The following is a 20,837-nucleotide window of genomic DNA, read 5'->3' as shown; positions in this document are numbered from 1 at the left end:
AAACCAAATATATTTTTTTAAAAAGGGAGGAATACTTGACTTCGTAGGGAAGAATACTTAAGATCTTAATAAGGTAAAGACTGAGTATTGATTTTACCAATCGGAGAAATAACTATACTGGGAGAATGGAGGAAGGAAAATGGGAATATAAGAGTTTTCTCTCCATCTAGGAGTAGGAAGTCAAAAGATATTGCTTCAGATATAAAAATGCTATTTTTTTAAAAAAGGTGGTACCAGCATATTATTTTGAGAGATAAAAGTAAAAACCTGCACAAACGGCTAAAAAAGTTTAGGGAGGAGGACTTTAAAAGGTGAGGGAGTGAGGGCTTGGGTTATTTGCCTTATAGCACTATTTGACTTTTAAAACTATGCATTACCTAAATAGAAATAAAAAGAATAAAAAGAATCTACCATAAAGAAGTAAAAGTAATAGGCAAAGAATTCTATACAAAGATAGTTAAACTACATTGCTTATAATATTGAAAAACTGGAAATAATCTAAATAACCAATGTCAGGAAACTAAATAAATTTTGAAACATACAAGAAATATCATTAGCTCTTATTTTCTAAAAATATGTAGTGATGTGGGACAATTCCCATGATATATGATAAAAGAAAAACCAAAAAGCAAAAACATATAGAATATGATCCCAATTTTGATATAGGGTGTTGTTGTGTATGTTCACGAGAAAAGATAAAATAGTATTATTTCCAGGTGACTGGACTATATATGGTTTTTATTTCCATCTCTTTATACTCCTCTGTATCTTCCAAATTTTTCTACATGGGATATTATATTATTTATAATTACTGAAAATTATTTTTAATATTTTTAAAAGCTAGCTGGAAAAAAGGGAGGATTAAGCAGCCTAATCACAAAGTTTCGTAGAATATTATCACTAAGTTTTAGTAAAACTGTCACCCAAAACTTAACATGAATATTGATTTTGTTGTTTATGAATAGCTAACAATGACTTTTACTGTAATCGTCTTATAAATATTAAATATGCACCAAGCAAAGTTGACCATGGCCAACTTAAAATTTTCTGGGTCTTAATTTATCACTTTTTCTGTCTGTCTATCTATCCATCTATCTATCTAAAAGGATGGAAACTGGAAATGACTATAAAGCTCTGAATTTAATGACTACGATTTTGGTTAGGCATGCCAACTGTTCCTACTTGTTAACTAGAACAGTTTTACATGTGTAACTCACATAGGACCTAAATGGTGGTTCAGTTCCTAAGGCTTGTTGAATAGTCACTAATACTGGCATGAGACAGAGTATGATGAAAGGGGAAGGGAGGAGGATATTACCTCAAAGTGTAAACAGGCCATGCCCTCAACTAAACTATACTCAGTCAAAAACTAGAGGGGTAGAGCTGAGCAAAGGTTATAGACTTAATGTAACTGACAAGAGACTATTGTCTTCATTTGGATCTGAATTGGTAGGCTACTTTAAAAGAAAGTGGAAACTGAGGAGTATAAACAATGGAGAGGATTACCACTGCTCATCTTGCAGTAAAAATAGGAAGCACTATTGCCACCATGATGTATCAAGATCCCTATTCCGCGTTAGTTCTTATCCATTGGTTCAGGGCACACAAGGTCTCTGCTTTAAATGCACTAACAAAACCAATATTCCCAAGAATCTAGGCCTGGCTCTCTCACTGTTCACTTTCTTTATTTCAGAAAAAATGACTACCCTTGATTTCTTGCTACCAGAATTAATCTCTTCCTTCTTTCTCAGTACTTCTAGAGTGCTATTGCTTTAGTATAGCATATTCTGGTTTATGGAATAGCTAATTGTAGTCTGTAAGCTCCTAGAAGGCAGAGAGGGACAAAGATTCTTTACTTTTGTATTAACTACAGTGTCTATTTGAGGGCCATGAGCATAGTAGTGTTTCTGAATTAGTTAAAAAAAATCACAGGGAAGTATTAAAGAAAACCACACCCCAATATTCCTATCAAAGACTTCTTGTCATTTCCAGGAAAAATTGGTAAAAAGTAATGTTTACAAGGAATAGAGCAGCACCTGAACAGAAGGTCTCCCCATATGTGACCAATGGCTGTTGGCCAAGAATGAGAGTTTAGAGAAGTAACATCTCTGAGAACACCCTGCCAATGGTGATGGAAAGCAGCCTAAACTTTGAGGTGGTTGTATTGGAAGGGAGATGGAAGAGAGGCCATTTTGTGCTCTTTGGGGAAAATGTTAATGAGAGGTTTCACAAATGTCAGGCTTGCCTGATTAAATGAAGCCAGCTAGGTATATGTTTTTCATATTAATGCCATCTCTGCTAAAAGAGCAAAGACGGAAAAGAAAAGGAGGTTTGAGAAAGGAAAATGATAAATCTCAATATTTACAAAAGAAATTTTGCTTCTGCTAGCTTGGGCAAGGATATCAAAGAAGAGAGCTGTTATCTGGCAGACTTGGCTGCTCTACCTCCTTGCCCCTTTCAAAAAGAAAAATTTAAGCCCTGAAGCTAGGAGAGGAGATAGACCAGTGCACCCAGTGCCCTGCCTTAGGGTGTCTACTGTTAAGAACTCAGAATATAAGCAAGTCAAGTCACAGAGCAAGTTCTATTTCAATAGTTACTCTTAAACCTAAAAGAAAAAGTATAGGCAGGAAGTCATTCAAATAATTCATATGTTTACAGATTTCTTCCTCCTTAGTTTGAGTCTATGTCTTTAGTGTTTTTATAGTTTTTGCTACTTAAATTAAAAGCTAGGGTTGGGCAAATGCTGTTGATTAGAGAGCTCAGCCTCCTTTTGCCCTTGTTTCTCCCCAGCCCAGCCTGCAATTGTATCCCAATCAACCAGCATTAATACAGATACACAGAGGTATTTATTTGCTGCTGATTCTGCCTGGCTGTATTCAGACTCGATCTCCATGTGTATTTAATAAATCACACTAGTTAGGTGGACAGGATTATTTCCAAGTCACCTAATGACTATATCATGAACTGCAGCATTAAAGGGATTAATATTAATCTGAGCCGTTGCAGTTCAGTGGGAAAGGCCAGTTCATTCTCCAACAGGAGCTCCGGCTGGAAAGAAATCCTCAATAAGACCAGGAAGATTAATGAGGGCTTCTACATTCTGCCTGCAAATCTTCACCTACCAGGGTGTAGGGTAGTGAATCCTAGCCCAGACGAGCTCATAAATAACCCACAATATTACAAGTATTTGGGGCAGCTGAGCACCAGCAAGGGAGGGCCAGCTAGCCCTCTCCATCTTTTCCTCCTGTAACCCACACCACCGAGATGGCACAAGAATTTTGCAGGCCCACACAGTGGCCGGTTTTGTTTTCTTTCACATAAGGGCCCACACCTCATAAATCACTTTCTTATTTCAGGAAAAGAAGAGTACTAACTACAGTTTGCACTTGTGTGTACTCAGAAGAACATAAAACTTCTTGTAGTGTCACTTCCCTAAAACTAGGAAAATAACCTAGTCTCCATAATACAAGAAGCCCGCTTTCAAGTCATGAAATCTTTCCTTTACCCAGAGGCACAATTCCTCTTCATTAACACCCACAGTATGCTACCCTTGCGTAGGCCTCTGGAATGCACATTCAGAACTACTTTCTTGGTCCTGACAAAGTAAGCACTGACTAGGAAGAACTATATCCACAAGACACTATAGGAACCAGCATTTTTTTATGCCTTGGCCCTAATTCCACCGTTAGGAGACGACCAAAATAAGCCAAGCCAAGCCTCAGATCTCCATAGTATGAGGTACACCTTTGTTTTAACTGGCTTAGGAAGCAAACTAATGGTGTCAGTGTGAGATGTAGACAGACAAAGCAACAGGTCACAATTAAACTCAATTCACTGGAAACCTGTTCTTCCTCAATGACTCTGTAAGCACTTGAGGAAAATACCTGAAGCAGAGTTTCATAAGCAGAGTTGTTTCTGCTGGAGAAACCAAACTGAAACAGCTCTTTCTACCTTGCAGAATCACAGCTTCATAGTCTAGAACTCCAAAAGTATGGGTGTACTCCGACTAAAGACCCTTTAAACTGCACAGACAACAGTGGATCAGTCGCCAAGATTCTCCTGCAATGAATGAGACTGCCAACTAGAAGAGTTAGGCCCCTTCCCACAAAGGTAATTGAGCTAAAAGCTGAACTTCAATAGCATTAATATATAAGTGAACTGAGGGCCTGAGGTCAGGTTATGTGAAGTTTATAAATGCTTGCTAAGCACTTAAGCATAGAGCACTTAAGCATAGAGCTGTCATGGCTGCAGCTGAGAAGGAAAGAGACCCATTAAGTGCATTATGCCGCACCTCCATAGCTGAGTGAGGGCAGAGAGAAATTTAAGATTTTCTAAGTTTATAAACATTCCATCATAAAAAGGAATCATGTCTAAAAGTAAGGTCCACTCAAGTTCTTCAATAAGTAAAGGAGGAGCTGAGGGAATTGTTAAGGCTGGATCTCTGTTTTCCAGTTAAGATGCAAAGGGACAAAACTCTCACTTCTGGGAAAATGCCCTGATAAACGAGGGAAACTATAAACTCTGTATCACTGGAGTAGTTCAACTTTGAATAAATGCACAGGGCACAGAAATGGTTGGTTCTATAGATAGTTTATTTGAGTGGGAACAGAAGAAAATTAGACCCATATCCACAGTTCATGTTTTCCTGATACCTAAGCCAGGATGGTTATCAATGAAGTTCTCAAGGGATTGACGGGGTTAAGTGACAGGGGCTCCCTCATCACCCTTACTAAACCAAAGCTCATAAGCTCCCATCAGACACCCAAACCTCATTCTCCATAAGAGATACATTGGAATAGCAGCATGAGATCATCTTGGAGAAAAAGACGGATATATGCAGCAACTTTTCTTGATAGTTACAAAAGGCTTAATTCTTTCTCTCTACCTACATTCCCTGTATTTCTTCATCTTCCCATTGCCTGCAGTCTCTCTTCCAAGAAAATTAACCATACCCTGGAGTCCAAAGTCTGCTTTTCAGCCAATCAGCCCAACCTAAGCCTCAAGCCAGTGGCCTCATGACAGCTAAAAACATTAATCAGAAGTGTTACTATGCTAAGATCATGTATATACACCACAGCAATCTGCTTAGAGCTTCAGCCCCAATACAGAATGCTTAGGAGTATTTATAGTACTTAAAAGCTCCTCTGTCTCTTGCCAGACATTCCTGTCCTTCTAACAAATAAGTCCTCCAACCATTACATGAAAGATGCTCCCAAGACATAAGGAATCTGTACTGCATAAGTCTATGAGAAGGAGACTTCTGTAAGCAGCAGCAAACTTTCTTTCCTCAAAATACTCTAAAAGAGAGCATCCTGCACAATGCTGAGTCCCCAGGCTATCATGTACACAGGAACAGGGCCATCCAGCAGGATGCATCAGGCTCCAGGAATGCTGAAGTCTACATATTTGCCATTCAATACCAAAATGGCTTTTCAAGTTCAATCAGCTATAAATGTTGCTTTGTTTTAATTTTCCACTGAACTTCCTGGAACCTATTATCCAACTGTCAGGGATGTATATTTAGCAAGAGCAACATGGCCTCTTTGCCACTGCCCCACTGCTCATGTCACCTCTAATAAATAGAAAATCAACCCCTTCCTCAACCCCTACGGCTTGAGGCTGATAAAGAATAGTCTTGGTATAGAGTCTACAAACTGACCAATTCCACACAGTTACCTGCAAAACCCAAATCTCCCCTAGGTTAAAACTACCACAAGGTTTTCTATCAATGCCAGGAAAAAAAGACAACAACACAACAACAACAACAAAAAACCTAGTGTTTATACTTATCAGAATACAACCATGCATGTATGCCTCTGTTTTAGGGGATGCCAGTAGTAGAAATGACCTAACAAAGACCAGAAATCTAACACAGATTAATAGGAATCACAACCAAAATAGGCATGGCAGACTTTGAAATATTCAATGCTAATATATCATATTTAACAGAAAAGATCTGAAAAACTAAAATCAGGGCTAAGAATAATAAGCAGGGCACATGTAAGACTTCAATTTCATCTCAGGAAGCTAGTTTGAAAATATAACTTCCTCTTGGTCAATAGAACACAAGACACCACTTTTTCTACTCTGTCAAGATGCTTGTGCCTTTTCAAGCTACTGACACTTTTTACTCTGACATCAAACAGTAAGAAAAGACTTGACTTGAATGAGAAATATGTGTACCCTCATCGCTTTTCCAATTCACCACTTCTGCCAATTACGAATTCACCTAAATCCCATAACTATCCACATGGACTCTTTCCAGTTTAACAATATCCAACACAGCTCTTTAGGCTCAATAGAAAAGACAAGGCCTATATATTTAAAACATAGGTGGTCATATTTTCCAAAATTATACAAATAACTAAGAATCATAAAATGAGATTTTTCTATAACCTAGAAACACAGAATAAATTAAACTAGAATTGAAGGATGTTTTTAAGCCTAACTCAGCATCACTAAAGTAGCTTCTAATTAAAGCTTAATGACCGCAGATCTAGAATAGGGAGAAAATTCAAGTGGACAAAATATATCTTACTTTTCATTCAACTAATAATGAATCCTGTTCCAAGTTCAAAAACAAGGACACATAAAAATCATAACTAGAAAGACCAAAAATTCTCAAAAGAAAGAAAAAAGCAACCTAATCTGAACAAATATAGTGTACTAGAGCTGCTTATCAGCCATGGAAGGCAGGCAAGTAATATCTTCCCTATGAATGAGGATAGTGAGGCAAAGCTAAGAAAAGCCACAAACTGAACTGCCAAAAGAGAAAAAGTGAACTTCATATTTACAATCTGTGGAACCTGACTCTGACAGGGAGAAAATCAGTATTATCAAGGGGAAATAGTAGAACTCCTCTTGCCGTTTCCTTTTAATGATCTTACACTCATTTCCCTAAAGACCATTTTATCAGTATTGATTACCAAAATAATATATATCCTTGCATGCAAAGGTTTAACATTTACTATTTCAACTATTTAAGAGTGACTCTGAAGATCCAAGACAAATTGTAATTAATAACTTTTCTGAGACAAAAGTTTGACCCCTGCTCAAAGGCTAATTTGTAACAGTAAGTTATTTAGCTAGTGACCATGGCTGACAGCTCATCATCTGCAAATTTAAGTCCTTCCCCCCATTTTAAAAAACTGTTAACATACATAACATCATTAAATGAACAGCTCAATGAATTTTTTACAAACTTAACCACCCATGTAACCAGCACCCAGATCAAGAACAGAATACTAACAGGATCCAGAAGTCCCTATCATGACTTCTTCCAGTCACAATTCCTCCAAAGGAAATGATCATCTTGACTTCTAATAATAATCAATGCAAAGCATTTAATATAGAAATGGTATCACGTAGTATGGACTCCTTCGTGTTTGGCTCCCTTGCTCAATATTACATTGAAAAAAATTAATTTGTGTTGTAATACGTTGTAGTTCACTAATTCTCTTTGCTGTATAGTATTGCATTGTGAGAATATGCCACATTTTACTTATCCATTTTATTTCTGATGGACATTTGGGTAGTTTCCCTTTTTTGACTTCTATGAACAGCACTGCTATAAACATTCCCATACACGTCTTTTGATGAACGTATGTTTGAATTTTGTGCATATCCTTAGATATGGAATTGCTGGCTCACAGGGTACAGGAGTATTGGCTCACTGCAGTCATTCTGCTATATGTATAGCGGTATTCCATTGTGGCTTTGAATTTCTCTAATGACTTAAATTGATCAACTTTTCTTATGTTTACTGACTATTCGGATATTCTCTTTTGTGAGGTATCTGTTCAAGTCTTTTGCTCATTTTTCTGTTGGAAAATCTGCCTTTTTCTTATTATTTATACAAGTTCTTGTAGACTTTTGTTTGCTAAGTTTCGTGGTTTGTGAATATCGCTAGAAATATTCCTCTCAAAAATCAGGAGTGTACTGTATTTCATACATGTCTCTATCAATCTCTGGATAAAACTTAAGTTCAATTAAGCTTATATTCCAATTTTAATTCAGTAGTTCCAACCTCTGCTTCTATCATCCTGAGGTCCTTGGCATCTAAGAATAGTAGAAAGCACTAAAGTGTCAGGTCCCAATAAGAGCTACAAATCATCTTACCAATAAAACAGGAACAAAGTGTGGGGAAAGAGGGATGAAAACCCCTATAGCACATAGGTCCGATTAGTAAATGGAAATTTTAGATAGCCTCTGAATAAAATCCTTTTTCACCTGTCAAATAATTTATAACTTAACGTCGGCTAAACTTAGTAACTTCTCCCATTTGTCCATGGCAAGGAGATTCCTGGCTGGCTTTTCATGGTCATTACAGGCCTTCTCATAGATCCCTGAAATATAATGTGGCCATCAAAATGTCAGCACTTACCTGCTGCCCACACTCTGGACATATGGTCCAGCTCCCACGTCAGTGACTGATAACATGAGGAAACCAGACTAGCTTAGGATCTGATTCAAAAACAAACACCTGGTAATTCCCACGTTTTTGATAATATAAACTAATAATGATAATAATGTGGCCAACTCCTTGACCACATCGAGAACTACTTGAAGCGACAGTACCTCCAGAGCAATCATATAAAGGTAGAAGAAGCAACATTAATAAATAGGAGCATCCAAGCAGAGAAAGAGCAGTTATTGTGCTGATGAAAATTCTCATGCTCAGAAACCTTCGATGATTTCTCATTTCTAATTGAATTAAGAATAATAGAATTTTAGAGTTGTAAGGAAAACAGGTACTCATCCAGCCTATTTTGCATACCATTCGTGTGAGTTGTGTGTGTGTTTGAAATTCAAGTCAAGAGAGGTTAAGTCACTTACCCAAGATCACACAACACACATAATTATAACAAAGGCCAGTATATCTCAGGTCTTCAGATTTCAAGTTAGGTATCTTTTCATTATACCTAGTTGGCAGTTAAGGCCCTCCATAACATGAATCTAGCCTACTTATCATCCTCCTCTTCCACTGGACTCCTTGTTCTTCCCCAAACTCTACACTGTCCTACCTCCATCCTTTTGGCAGGAATGCTCACCTTTTACTCTTTACTTGTCCAGAACAGTACCTACTTGACACTCATTAAATGTGATTATCTTTGTATTCCATAAAGTACCCAAAAGTGTCTGGCATATGAAGACATTTAATAAAAATTTATCGAAATGACCTTTACAAGAAAAACATAGTTGAAAGGACTTCAACTGGAGTGGTACCTCTTGGCACTATTTCGGTGAGGTGACCAAGTTTAGCTAACACTTCCTCAGGCATGTGAAACCAAGAATGTGAATTCATAGAGAAAAGGAAGTCTTAACACCAGAAAGAAAACTAAGTATCACAGGATAGCTCCATCATTTTATAGGTGAAAGAAAATGGAGCACAGAAAGGTGAAGTTATCTACCCAAGTTTACAGAGATTTAGAATGTAATAGGTCCCTTTGTGATGCTGATAAGGTATGGATCTTCTCCCCAGAAAAGTGTGTGTATATGTGTGTGTCCACATACACACATATACATACACAATTCCAAATATAATGTCTATTAATCCCCTCAATCCCATTCTTAGACCATAGATTAGAAATGTCTAACCTCAATCCTTCTTAAATCAACTTCTTATATATAATTTTATTAATTTTACTTAACAACTGCACAAGGAAGAACTTTTTCGTATACCTGCTTCCAATTTTAAGATTATATTCCAGAATTCTAATATTCTAAGACTTAAAGTTCCTTCTTCATTTTATTTTACCCTTCTCTGAATGTTTTTCAACGCACTCTTTCTCGCTCTTGTGCGCGCGCTCTCTCTCTCTCTCTCTCTCTCTCTCTCTCTCTCTCTCTCTTAGATGCTACAACTGGAACCACATATGGTATTCAAGGTGTTGGCATGCAATAATTTTGTTTGCAAAATCCTGTAGGATGAGGCCCACCATTATAGCGACCTCTTTAGTGACAGAGCAAATAGAAGCCAATGTATTCAGAAAACAGTCTACATTCCCTTTCCGAGTCACAATATAGACTACAAAAGGTCAATGAATCTTAAATATAGTTTAGATTCCCCCCTAAAGATACATTAGCTTAAAATTAAGTCTCATGTACCATTTTTCTGTTTGCATATTTTTTTTAGTTATTTTATTCCCATTAGAACTCAGTTTTACGTGAAGATGGAGACTTTGTTATATGCTCTTTAAAGGCAGTAGCATTGGAATCAAAAAGATCTAGATTCGAATTCCAGTTCTGGTCCAACCATGGCAAATAAACTTCTTTGAGCCTCAGTTTCTACATCTGTAAAATGGAGATTTTAAAAACTCTCTTAGGCTTGCTTGAGAATTAAATAAAATAGTGTACTTAAAACATTCAGATAAGAATAGCTAAGAAAATTTTTGAAAAAGCTAGGCACTGAGAGGGTACTTGCCTTGTATATTAAAATGCATCATAAACAACAAGAATGTCAGAGAGAATTCAGAGTACTTGGTAGAAAGTTGAATCAAATGATCATTAGGGTCATTCACAATTTTAATGCAACACTTTAGCTTGGGGAACCCTAAGGTTGCATGGTATGAGCTGCCTGAATATATGACAGGAAAAGGCTTAGATACATCCTAACTCTTAATGTATTTTCACTCAGGTATAGCAGCATCCATATGGAAATATCTTGATAGCTGAAGCTGTGTTAATATAGTCATCAAGATTATCTAAAATTTCAGGGAGGTTGTATACTGTTTTTCTAGAAAAATCTGTATAGATATCAAAGTCATTTTACATCAGGGTCATTTATGGTCAATCGATTTTGACAAGGGTGTCTAAGACCATCCAATGGGTAAAGAATAGTCTTTTCAACAATGATGCTGGGGCAACTAGATATCCACGTGCAAAAGAATAATGTTGGGCTCTTTTCCTCCCTAGTTGTTTGAGGGTCAGCTACCATCATAAGCAACAGTAACCATCTAGACCAGAAAGATCATGACCAATAGACTACTTTAGCAGAAATAAATGGTCATTGATGTCCTTCATCCTGGGAAGGCAACAGTACCTAAGACAGAAATTCAGAAAAAACTTACCAAAATGTACAAAACCACATCAGATGTAATCTCTGCATCTAAATTCAGAACCCATTTTGGTGGTGGCAAGATAACTGGCTTTGGCGTTATTTATGATTCCTTGAATTATGCAAAGAAAAATGAACCTGAACATAGACTTGCAAGACATGGCCTGTATAAGAAAAAGACCTGAAGAAAACAGCAAGAGGACTGCAAGAATGGAATGAAGAAAGTCAGGAGGACTGCAAAGGCCGATGTTGGTGCTGGCAAAAAATAGAGTTCAAAGATTTGTCAGTGACTTTATCTGCGATGATTGTGCAGATACTTCGTGAGAGAATTAATAAACTTAAGAACTTACAAAAAAAAAGAATGAAGTTGGACTCTTACCTCACACCACATAAAAAACTAACTCAAAATGGATCAAAGACCTAAATTAAATGTAAGAGCTAAAACTATAAAACTCTTAGAAGAAAACAAGTATAAATTTTACATCAGGATTTCTCAACCTCAACACTAAAAAGAGTTTGAGACAGAAAATTCTTTGTTGTAGAATATTCCATGCACTATAGGGTGTTTAGCAGCATCCCTCCTGGCCTCTGCCCACTAGATACTAGTAGCATACCTGTCTCCAGTGTTGACAAGCAAAAATGCCTCAAGATATTGCCAGATTACCCTTGGGAGGCAGAATTGCCCAGTTGAGAATCACTATTTTAGACTAAATGATGCTTCTTATCCTCCTCCCTTGCAAAATTACCAATGTATATGTCATGACTATCTGGATGGTTATTTGTTTAGTAGATGAACTCTAGGAACTGTTCTGAAAAGTCATTTAATACTCCATAATCTATCATTTTGAGGTGATCTCAGGACCCTGCTTAAGAATTTAGCCCCATTTTGAAAGCAGTCCCCTTCCGAAAAGTTTTTAGTCCAACCCCTTCCATTAAAAGATCACAGATCAGTATAATGATTTTTTTTGGGGGGATGGCATTTTTTGTTAACAGCTTTACTGATATAATTCACATGTCATATAATTCATCTCTTTAAATTATACAATTCAATGGTTTTTTTTTTTTTTAGTATATTCAGAGTTGTGCATGATGATTTTTTAAGTTAATGATTCTCTTATATTTTAAACCCTTGTTCTAACCAACTACTACTCAGTGTAACTACCAGGGAACTAAAAACCAAACCAAAATCAAAGCAAATCAACAGGCTAATCACATTGGCATTGTTTCCTCACAACCTAGAAAAGAGTAATGTTCCTCGTAGCAATCAATGACTTAGCCACATATATACAAAAAAGACAAACTATGAAACAAATCTAATGATGAAGCTTTGCTTGAAATTTAGTGTCAGTACTCTAAAGAAATTAAAAAAAATAATAATAAGTCACTCCTAAACCAAAGTCCTATACCAAGAACCCTGAACATTCCTTTTCTCTCCTGTTTCCTGAATTCCAGTGTCATTAGCTAAAATGAATATAATTCACAGACCAGTAAGTGCTAGTGAGACTTATAAGTCTAGTATTGCAGGTATTGTAAGGTCAGAATCCTTTTTACTGTCGATTCGACTTGTTTTGATTCAGGTTCAGAGCTCTTGTACAAGACAACAAATTTACATGATGGAAAGGTCAAGGTTTCATTTTAGAGCCTCTTTTTCACTGCTAGTATAACTACAATGCTACTTTGACCTTAACTTTTTTTAGCTCTTAAATGGTGTTTGCCCTGCTACTGTCACTGTCTAATCCAGAGACTGTGGCTGGCAGGAGGAAATTACTTTGGAAGCCACAGCTGTTATACAGACCAGTTACCATCTTCCAAGTGTGAGAACCACTTCCAGCTCCTTCTTTGATCAGTTTGCTCAATCAAAATTTCAGATCTCATCTGAAACCAGTGAAAGGAGCTGTGGCTTCCAAGACCAAAACTATTTTGTTGAAGAATCATATCAAGGGAACTGTACATGCAGCCAGAAAAGCCAGCTGCAAGATACTCCAGAAATACTAGGCCTAATCTCCTACCTTCCAAAAGACCTCAAGTCCCCTGCTGAGTCATGTGAAAACACATACTCCATCTGACTCACGGTTCCTCACTTTTCTGTTTACTAACTGTACCCATGCAGATGCTGTAATAGTTTGTTCTACTGTCCCTTCAATGAAAGTCACTAAATTTAATGCCATACTTTTAATGATAAAAGTAACAATAAAACAACCATTTAGTCATTGTGCAATCCATACCAGGTACTGTGATAAATACTTTAATAACATTATCTTATTCTTAATTTTCACAATGACCTTATAAGAAAGGTTTTATTACTATCCCCACTTTTTACTTTTATTTTCTAAAATGAACATACAGTAAATTGACTTTTTTTCTTTTGTGTACTTTTCTAAGTTTTAACATATAAACAGAGTCATGTAACCACAATGAGGATACGGTGAACAGTTCCATCACCTCAAACATTCCCTTATAATCTGTTCCCTGGCCCTATAGTTTTGCCTTTTCCAGAATGTCATATAACTGAAATCATTCACTTAGCATAATCGCTTTGAAATCCATCCGAACTTTTTTGTGTATCAATAGTTTATTCCTCCTTACTACTGAGTAGTATTCCATTACTGTCCTCATTTTATAGATATGGCAACTGAAGCTCAGAAAGGTTAGTAACCTACTGAAGGTCACCAAGGTGAGGCCACTATTCAAAAACCCAGGTCTCCACAGAACCCATACTCTTAACCACTATGCTATAATGCCTCTTATTAGCCTAAGCTCTCAAAAGAGCAGTCCATAATCTTGATTTAAATATGAAGGACCCTTCTGGAACAACTGAATAAATGAGTTTCACATTTACCAAAAAAGCAGGCTGAGGATAGTTTGTCAAGACTTCTAGCAATGATTCCAAAGCTCTTAAGGGAGCATGATATGGGGAGGTAAAAGCAGGAATTATCATCAGTGAAACAAGCCAAGGTTTAGAATTCCAGTTCTACCACTTATTAAGGATGTGTGAGCTCACACAAGTTCTTCACTTTTTGAAACCTGTTTCCTCTTCTATAAAATGAGTATCATATTATGATGAAATATTCTTAGAAGGATAAAATGAGATGATATATGTAAAATTCCTGACACATAATATTATTACCATCTATATTTAATAGAGCCAATAAAGTCATGCCAAACAAAATACCTACTAAATATACAAGTCATTATTTATTAAGCTCTGAACAATGTAAAAGGCATGGCCCCTAACTACAAGGAGTATATATTCTAGCTAAAGAAATAAACAATTTCCCCAAAATATAATTGAGGCCATTATATATGCTAAATTGTATGGCTGAATCTACAAATAAAATATAGAGATAAACTCAATTTAATTTTAGCCAATAGCTTTCATTCCCTATTTCATTTTTTAAAGTCCGAATAGAGACTCAGGTGTGGAATCCACCTATCTTCTAATCTAGAACAGTCCTTAGGCATAGGTAAAAGCAAAGTCTTTACTTGTCAATATCTAGAATGTATTCTAAAAACTACTAGTTCCAACTCTTTCATTCTAGGTATTCTGTACCAATTTCAAAACGACAGGAAGAAAAATACATAAAAGCCTGAATTCTGTGACACTTGATAAGTGACTAGTTCTTTAGGAAAACAGGATATGCTTCAAAAGGTTTACTGAAATAGTCTAAAAAACCTCAAATTTGCTGCCCAAAAGAATTCTGTAAGGTCATTTCTTTCCCTTCTGCCTCTCTTTGGTCTTAGTAGGAAAATATATAAACACACAGGTGTAAGATAAAAAGGTAAAAACATAAAAGAGAATAAGCTGGAATGGGGGAAAGACTATTAAAAATCTATCTACGATAGTCATTCTACATTCTTCTCGTGCTTTCTATAAATCCTTTTCCCTCAACTGACATTTACTATGTGCATCTTTGCCAGTACAGCTCAGTTTTATTAGGCTTTTAAATTAAGCATGTAAATAAAACATATATAAAATAAGGCTGCCTCAAATCTTTATTTCCCAATTTGACCTGGGAGCAAAACATAGTAACGGTCTGTAACAAAGCATTTACCAAGGCTCTGTCACAGCTACTTCGTAACACATTCCTCATGGTTGGCAAGTCTGTACATCTATGCTACTGGCTTAGTGCTTTGGACTTGGAGAAAATAGTTAAAATTTTTTTAAAAAGTTAAAGTCCACACACAGAAGTAGTTTTTAGTAGTAGTGAAATCTCACTTGGGGATCGAATAGCACCAAGGGGTTCATTTTTCTACTCCAACCTCAGCTAAAGTTTTATGCTTCTAACTTGCCTAAGCTCTACAATTCCTTATCATCCTAAGAAATATAACCATCCCTAGGCCTGGATTTCCACCAGCTTTTAAGGCTGAATCTCTTATCCCTATCACTTTACAAAAAGAGAGAAGCCAAATCTCTAGCCAGTGTTCTAAAAACAAATAGCTACAATCAGGAAACGAGAAAACTGCCAGACAAAACCATAACGCTTTTTTCTTATTTAAGTCGGTTGGGCAATTTTTTCAAAAAGAAGCAATGTATTGTGGAATCAGGAGACCTGAGTTCTAGATTTCCCCACTAATAAGCTGTGTGACCTTGGTCAAATCATAACCACTCTGTGCTTCAGTTTCTTCTATAAAATGAGAATGCTACAGCAGACTCAGCAATCACAAACTGAAGGCCAGATAAAAAATCTGGGCTGGTCCATAGATGTGTTTTGTTTGGGGGTATGCTGTGAGTTTTATTTTTTTATATCGATAAATTAATTTATTGAGAATAACTGAAACCACATTTTGGAATGATGTTATTATCCGCTACTTAAGAAAATAAAAAATTATTTAACTCAGTATACAAATAAATATTTAACAGACTATACTATGAAGTTATAACAACAAATAAATATTTAACTGAATGTACTATTAAAGGTCTGGTGACAACCTTTAAACAGGATAGGTAATAGAACTGCCTTTGTTCTAGCCTATTCTGGATTCCTTTCTTCCTTATTCTAATACACCTCTGCTAAGTGGACTAGGTTCTGAATCATATAAATTTTTTTAACATTTATTATGAAAACTATAAAAATTATATAAAAGCAAACAGACTTTTATCATGAACTCCCATATACTCCAATCCTAGTCTCAAGAATTAGCAACTCAGGGCTTGTCTTGTTTTTTATTATCCTCTCCCACTCCCATATTATTTTGAAGCAAATCTGGCACATCATATCATTTTATCCACCTTAAATGTTAATAACCAAAACAACAACAAAAAAACGTTAATAACCATAATATCATTATCATCACATCTAAAGGAGTAACAGTGCTTTAGTATCAAAGTTTTAGTTAGTGCTTAATCCACAACTATGCAATTTCTATAACTGCCATAAACTTTTGTTTGCATGAATCATTATTCAAATAAGACCCATTTATTGCATCTGTTTGATACGTGCAATGAAACACAGAATTGAATGTCTTTAGATGAGGATATAGCCTTTCAGTTAGCCACAGTTCACACTGCTCCCTGTTCTTGTACTCATTTAAGTGATCTGCTACACCCCTGAAGTTTTTTGAGTTTAGGTCTCTGGAGGATGTGAAGTCTCTTCCACTTCTAAGATACCTTGACTCTTGTAAACTTTGAGAGAGAGAAAACAAATGAGTGAAACATCATGCTTAAAACTGAAAAACCAAGAAGCAGCAAGATAAGCTTGTTATTTAGAAATACAGAAGTAAATTCCAAAAGTGTGTGCTAAAAACGTTTATGAAAGGATTACCTCTTAGGTATAGCATAGAATGGAAAGAGTAGGTACTGGGGACTGCTATTTCACATGCTCATGCCTATCTCACAGGACCGTTGTGAAGCTTAACTGAGATATATTTATATATCTTCATATATATTAACATATAAAATGTAAGATATTTTAATACGAGTAAAAAATTTTAAATCAACGTAGAACACATTCACTTGACATTCAGGCAGTATTAATTCATTTTCAAGAATTATAGAACAAAATATAAAAGATATAAAGATCTTAGAATCATTCACTTGGAGCTAAATGGTAGCTATAAAATTACAAAACAAGTTTGAAGCACAGTTCATCTGAAAGGCGACCTAACTGGATAATACAAAGGCAAAGGGAAATTGTTAAGTTAGACTATCTCAAAATGCACAGAAATAAAAAACTTGTGTCTATTTTCTTCTTTAAATTACATTCTATAATATATCGACACCAAAATTTTCATTACAAATAAAGTGTAATGACATTCATATAGAATCCATCTGAAAGTATTTCCAAGCTTGTGTGAAGACAACGGACCCAAAGAATCTTAGGACTTTAGAGATGTAAGAGAGCATTTGGTGTATTTTTCTCATTTTAGAGAATGAAATTGACAGCCCAGAAAGAACATCAGAAACTAGGACCTTAGAAAAAGTTTTAGGAGTCAGGCCTCTCACTCTTTGCAGAGAGATCAATGAGAATGACTGGGCACAGTAGTCTATAATAGAGGTAAAAAAGGAATTTGCTCAATGATGAGGAAAATGACATGCTGGGTTACCAGCTCCACCTTTCACGTGGTCAGTCTGTCCTAGGCATGGTGCCATGGCAAAGGGATACAGGGCCTTTCACCATACATAATTCCACTATTTTACTTAGGAAGCTGGATATCATACCTAGTTAAACAAATCTCAAAACCCAGACATTTCATTCAGTCATCTCATTCTCAGAGAAATAAGAAAACAGGAGGTAAACAGAAAGAAAAAATAAATAATAAAGAAAAATAGAACAAAAGGAAAAACAACAACAAAGAAAACAAGAGGCAAAACTGACCTATATCAGCACTTTTCACTTTCTGACAGCTGAAAATGGTTAACATTTTCTCCCCAAATCCTAATACCTCCTCTTCATGGCCAATCAGTAAATAAGTTGGGGAAGACAATAAAAGTGACCCAATTCCTATTTCAAAGTGCAAAGCTAAACAGGTTATTTATAGATCTGGTGTCAGTCTTGTCCTCATCTCCCCTCCTTACACCTTGGATTGCCTGCTCTCCACACAGGGAGACTCCCATGCACACTCTGAGCCAAAGATTTTCACAGGACCTCGCACTGCTACACTTCAAACGTAAATAAACTAGTCAATGTCCAAGCATCTCTCTGTTAGGACCAAAAATACCACTATCTACCTGGTTTCAAACAGTCTACAGTAAGAGGGAAAAAAGACAACTGGCAATAAATACGAAAAGATAAAAAAGCATTATCTAGGGATGAGTTGCCGATACAAATCTGAAAGGACATTATCCAATTTGTCAAATAAATGGACAAGAACTAAGAAGAGATCATGCTGCACACAGGAAAAAACCTAAACAGTAAAACTACACTTGAGAAAGTGCTAGAAAGACATGCAAAGCAAATTATAAAGGTATCATCTTGTCAGCTAAATTAGCAAAAATAAAAAGAAGTTAAAAAACTCAATATGAAAAATAGCGCAGCTATAATAAAACTCAGTCACTCTACTAATGGGACTATTATTTCATGAAGATAATTAGAAAGAAAAACCACGCTATCAGTACAAAGATAACTAAAATCCCTTACATATAATAAACCTAAAAATCTAAAAGAATAACCTATGCCATTCTAATTTGATGTGTATTTTTATAGTGCCATTAAAGATGATAAATATATAGGTGAATGGATGTAAAATTCTGTTTTAAATTATGTTAAATGAATAAAAGGAACAAAAATAATATGGCATATTGATTAAACTACTTAAATGATGTGTATATAATGATAAGGATTACAGAAGATCAGAGTTAGGTAAATAGTGATTTTATGGACAAGAGGTTTTTTTGTTCCTGTTTGCCTGCTTTGTTACTTTTGTTTATAGTCGTCTATAAATTTAAACACGATTTTGGATCCTCTCTGGTTTTGTACAACCTAAGTCAAAAAAAGCATTCAATGGATTTTCCCAGGTATAAATTTTTTACTAGGCCTGTCAATGGCAACAGGAATATGAGACCAGAGTTTATCCACAGTTTCAGGCTGTTTCCTAGGAAGCCAAAGATGCTCTGGGATTTTTGAGAAAGGAGAAACGAACTCTCTGTTTTAATTCCCTAAAGGCTGAACAAGTTCAATTTCACAACAGAGATTTCTATTAACAGGTTTAGAGTTTGGTATATACCAAGGTGGGGAAAGAGGTCAATTTAACAGCATATAGCTCTCACGGTCACCAAAAAGGCAGCACAGTATTCCTGGTTGGCTTCAGGATCAACCTGTGCATTCTTTATCACTGTGACTACAGACCTGCTTCTCCTAGAAAAGTGAAGAATAGCAAATAATTCTTCAGGCTCCTTTCTGATTGGTATACAAAGTAGCAGATGAATCCATCAAGTAACAGACAAATAATTTAGTTTTTAAATATCTCCCATGTACAAGGCCCTCAACTCCAGTTCAGAGCTCCTGGATAGAGTCCAAGAAGAGCTCATATTATTATATATCTCTGTCTGGAAGATCAATGGTGAGCCCATAACTCTGGTCACTCTAGCTTATTTGCACCAAATTTTAGAGGATCAGTGGTAAACAGGTTGAGGAAACACAGAGGATTACTTGAATCCAACTGAGGGGTTCTAATGAGGAGCAGGATCCTTGGACCAGCTGCTACAGATGTTCCCTAGAAAGGAAGAGAAATAGAGAGAAGGGGAGGGAGGGAGAAAGCAGCAGCAGAAAGAGGGATCATGCTTACTGGCTTGCTTTAGGAAAAAAAAAAAAAGGTTTTTTTTAGTGCTTAAGGCTGACATGGCAATGGAAAAGAAAGAGATTCACATGTTGAAGCAATATTTACACATATATTTGCCATATACGTCCTGAATGATTTCAAAGACATGAGAATTTGTAAAAAGACAGAAAGGGCTGAATAGGGAAAACATACTTTTTCAGAAAAAAAAAATCAATCTTTAAGTCCAAGTGAACATCTGAAAGCATCCAATTAACCTCTATTGTAGCCAACCTCCAAGTTGACTCCCAATGACAATGACCTTTGTGCAATCCTTTCCCAGATTATATCAGGGTTAGTCTGGGTGACCAATATAATATGGCAGAAGTGATAGTACATTACTTCTAAGACTAAGTCAGAAAACAATGTGGGGCTTCTGGTTTCTCTCTTGGATCATTCTTCTAGGGGGAAGCCAAATGCCATGTTGTTAGCAGTCCTATGGAGAGGCCCACATTGTGACGAATTGAGGCCTCTGGACAACAGTCTGTGAGAAACAGGCTTCTTAACAATAGCCACATGTGTGAGCTTCAGAATGGATCCTCCAGCACAGCCAATGACTATAGCCCTGGCTGACCAACTTGAGAGACCTTAAGCCAGAACCATTAGTTAAGTGGCTCCCAAATTCCTGAGCCTCAGAAACTGTGTGAAATAAAACAATTTTTAAGATGCTAAGATTTAGGGTAATCTGTTATATAGCAAATAGACAGCATAATAACATAACATAACCTCAAACTAAACAAGCTTGATGGGGAACTATAGCATATGGTAATATCGTGCTTTCATCTACTGGGTAAAAAAAAAAAAAAAAAAAAGAATCATCTTCGAATGAAAAGTAGCCTGCTGTTCAAGATACCACTAAAAGCTAAATAAGGCTACAGAATGAAATAAATTGTCCTTCTCTTCTTCTAATCTTAACTAAGGATTGTAACAGGCAAAGAGGCCCCATCAGAAGAGTTCAACACAGCTCCCTCCCAATAATTATATAATCTATCCTACAACCATAGACATGAGGTGAGTGAAAGGTAGGCTT

The 20,837-nt window shown here is 36.2% G+C and overlaps 1 protein-coding gene and 1 pseudogene across 9 annotated transcripts in view; one reads left to right on the top strand and one right to left on the bottom strand.

Annotated features, from left to right (window-relative positions):
* The window catches only part of GBF1 (golgi brefeldin A resistant guanine nucleotide exchange factor 1), a 99,016-nt gene that overhangs the window by 46,614 nt on the left and 31,565 nt on the right, over nucleotides 1–20,837 (bottom strand). The gene's annotated exons all lie outside the window — the stretch shown is intronic.
* Nucleotides 10,948–11,322, top strand: LOC107515584 (annotated as a pseudogene).

Source organism: Rousettus aegyptiacus, unplaced genomic scaffold, assembly GCF_014176215.1.
Source record: "Rousettus aegyptiacus isolate mRouAeg1 unplaced genomic scaffold, mRouAeg1.p scaffold_m13_p_6, whole genome shotgun sequence".
Lineage (NCBI taxonomy): Eukaryota > Metazoa > Chordata > Mammalia > Chiroptera > Pteropodidae > Rousettus > Rousettus aegyptiacus.
Note: the sequence above shows the minus strand (reverse complement) of the source record. Positions and strands in the feature narration are given on the sequence as shown.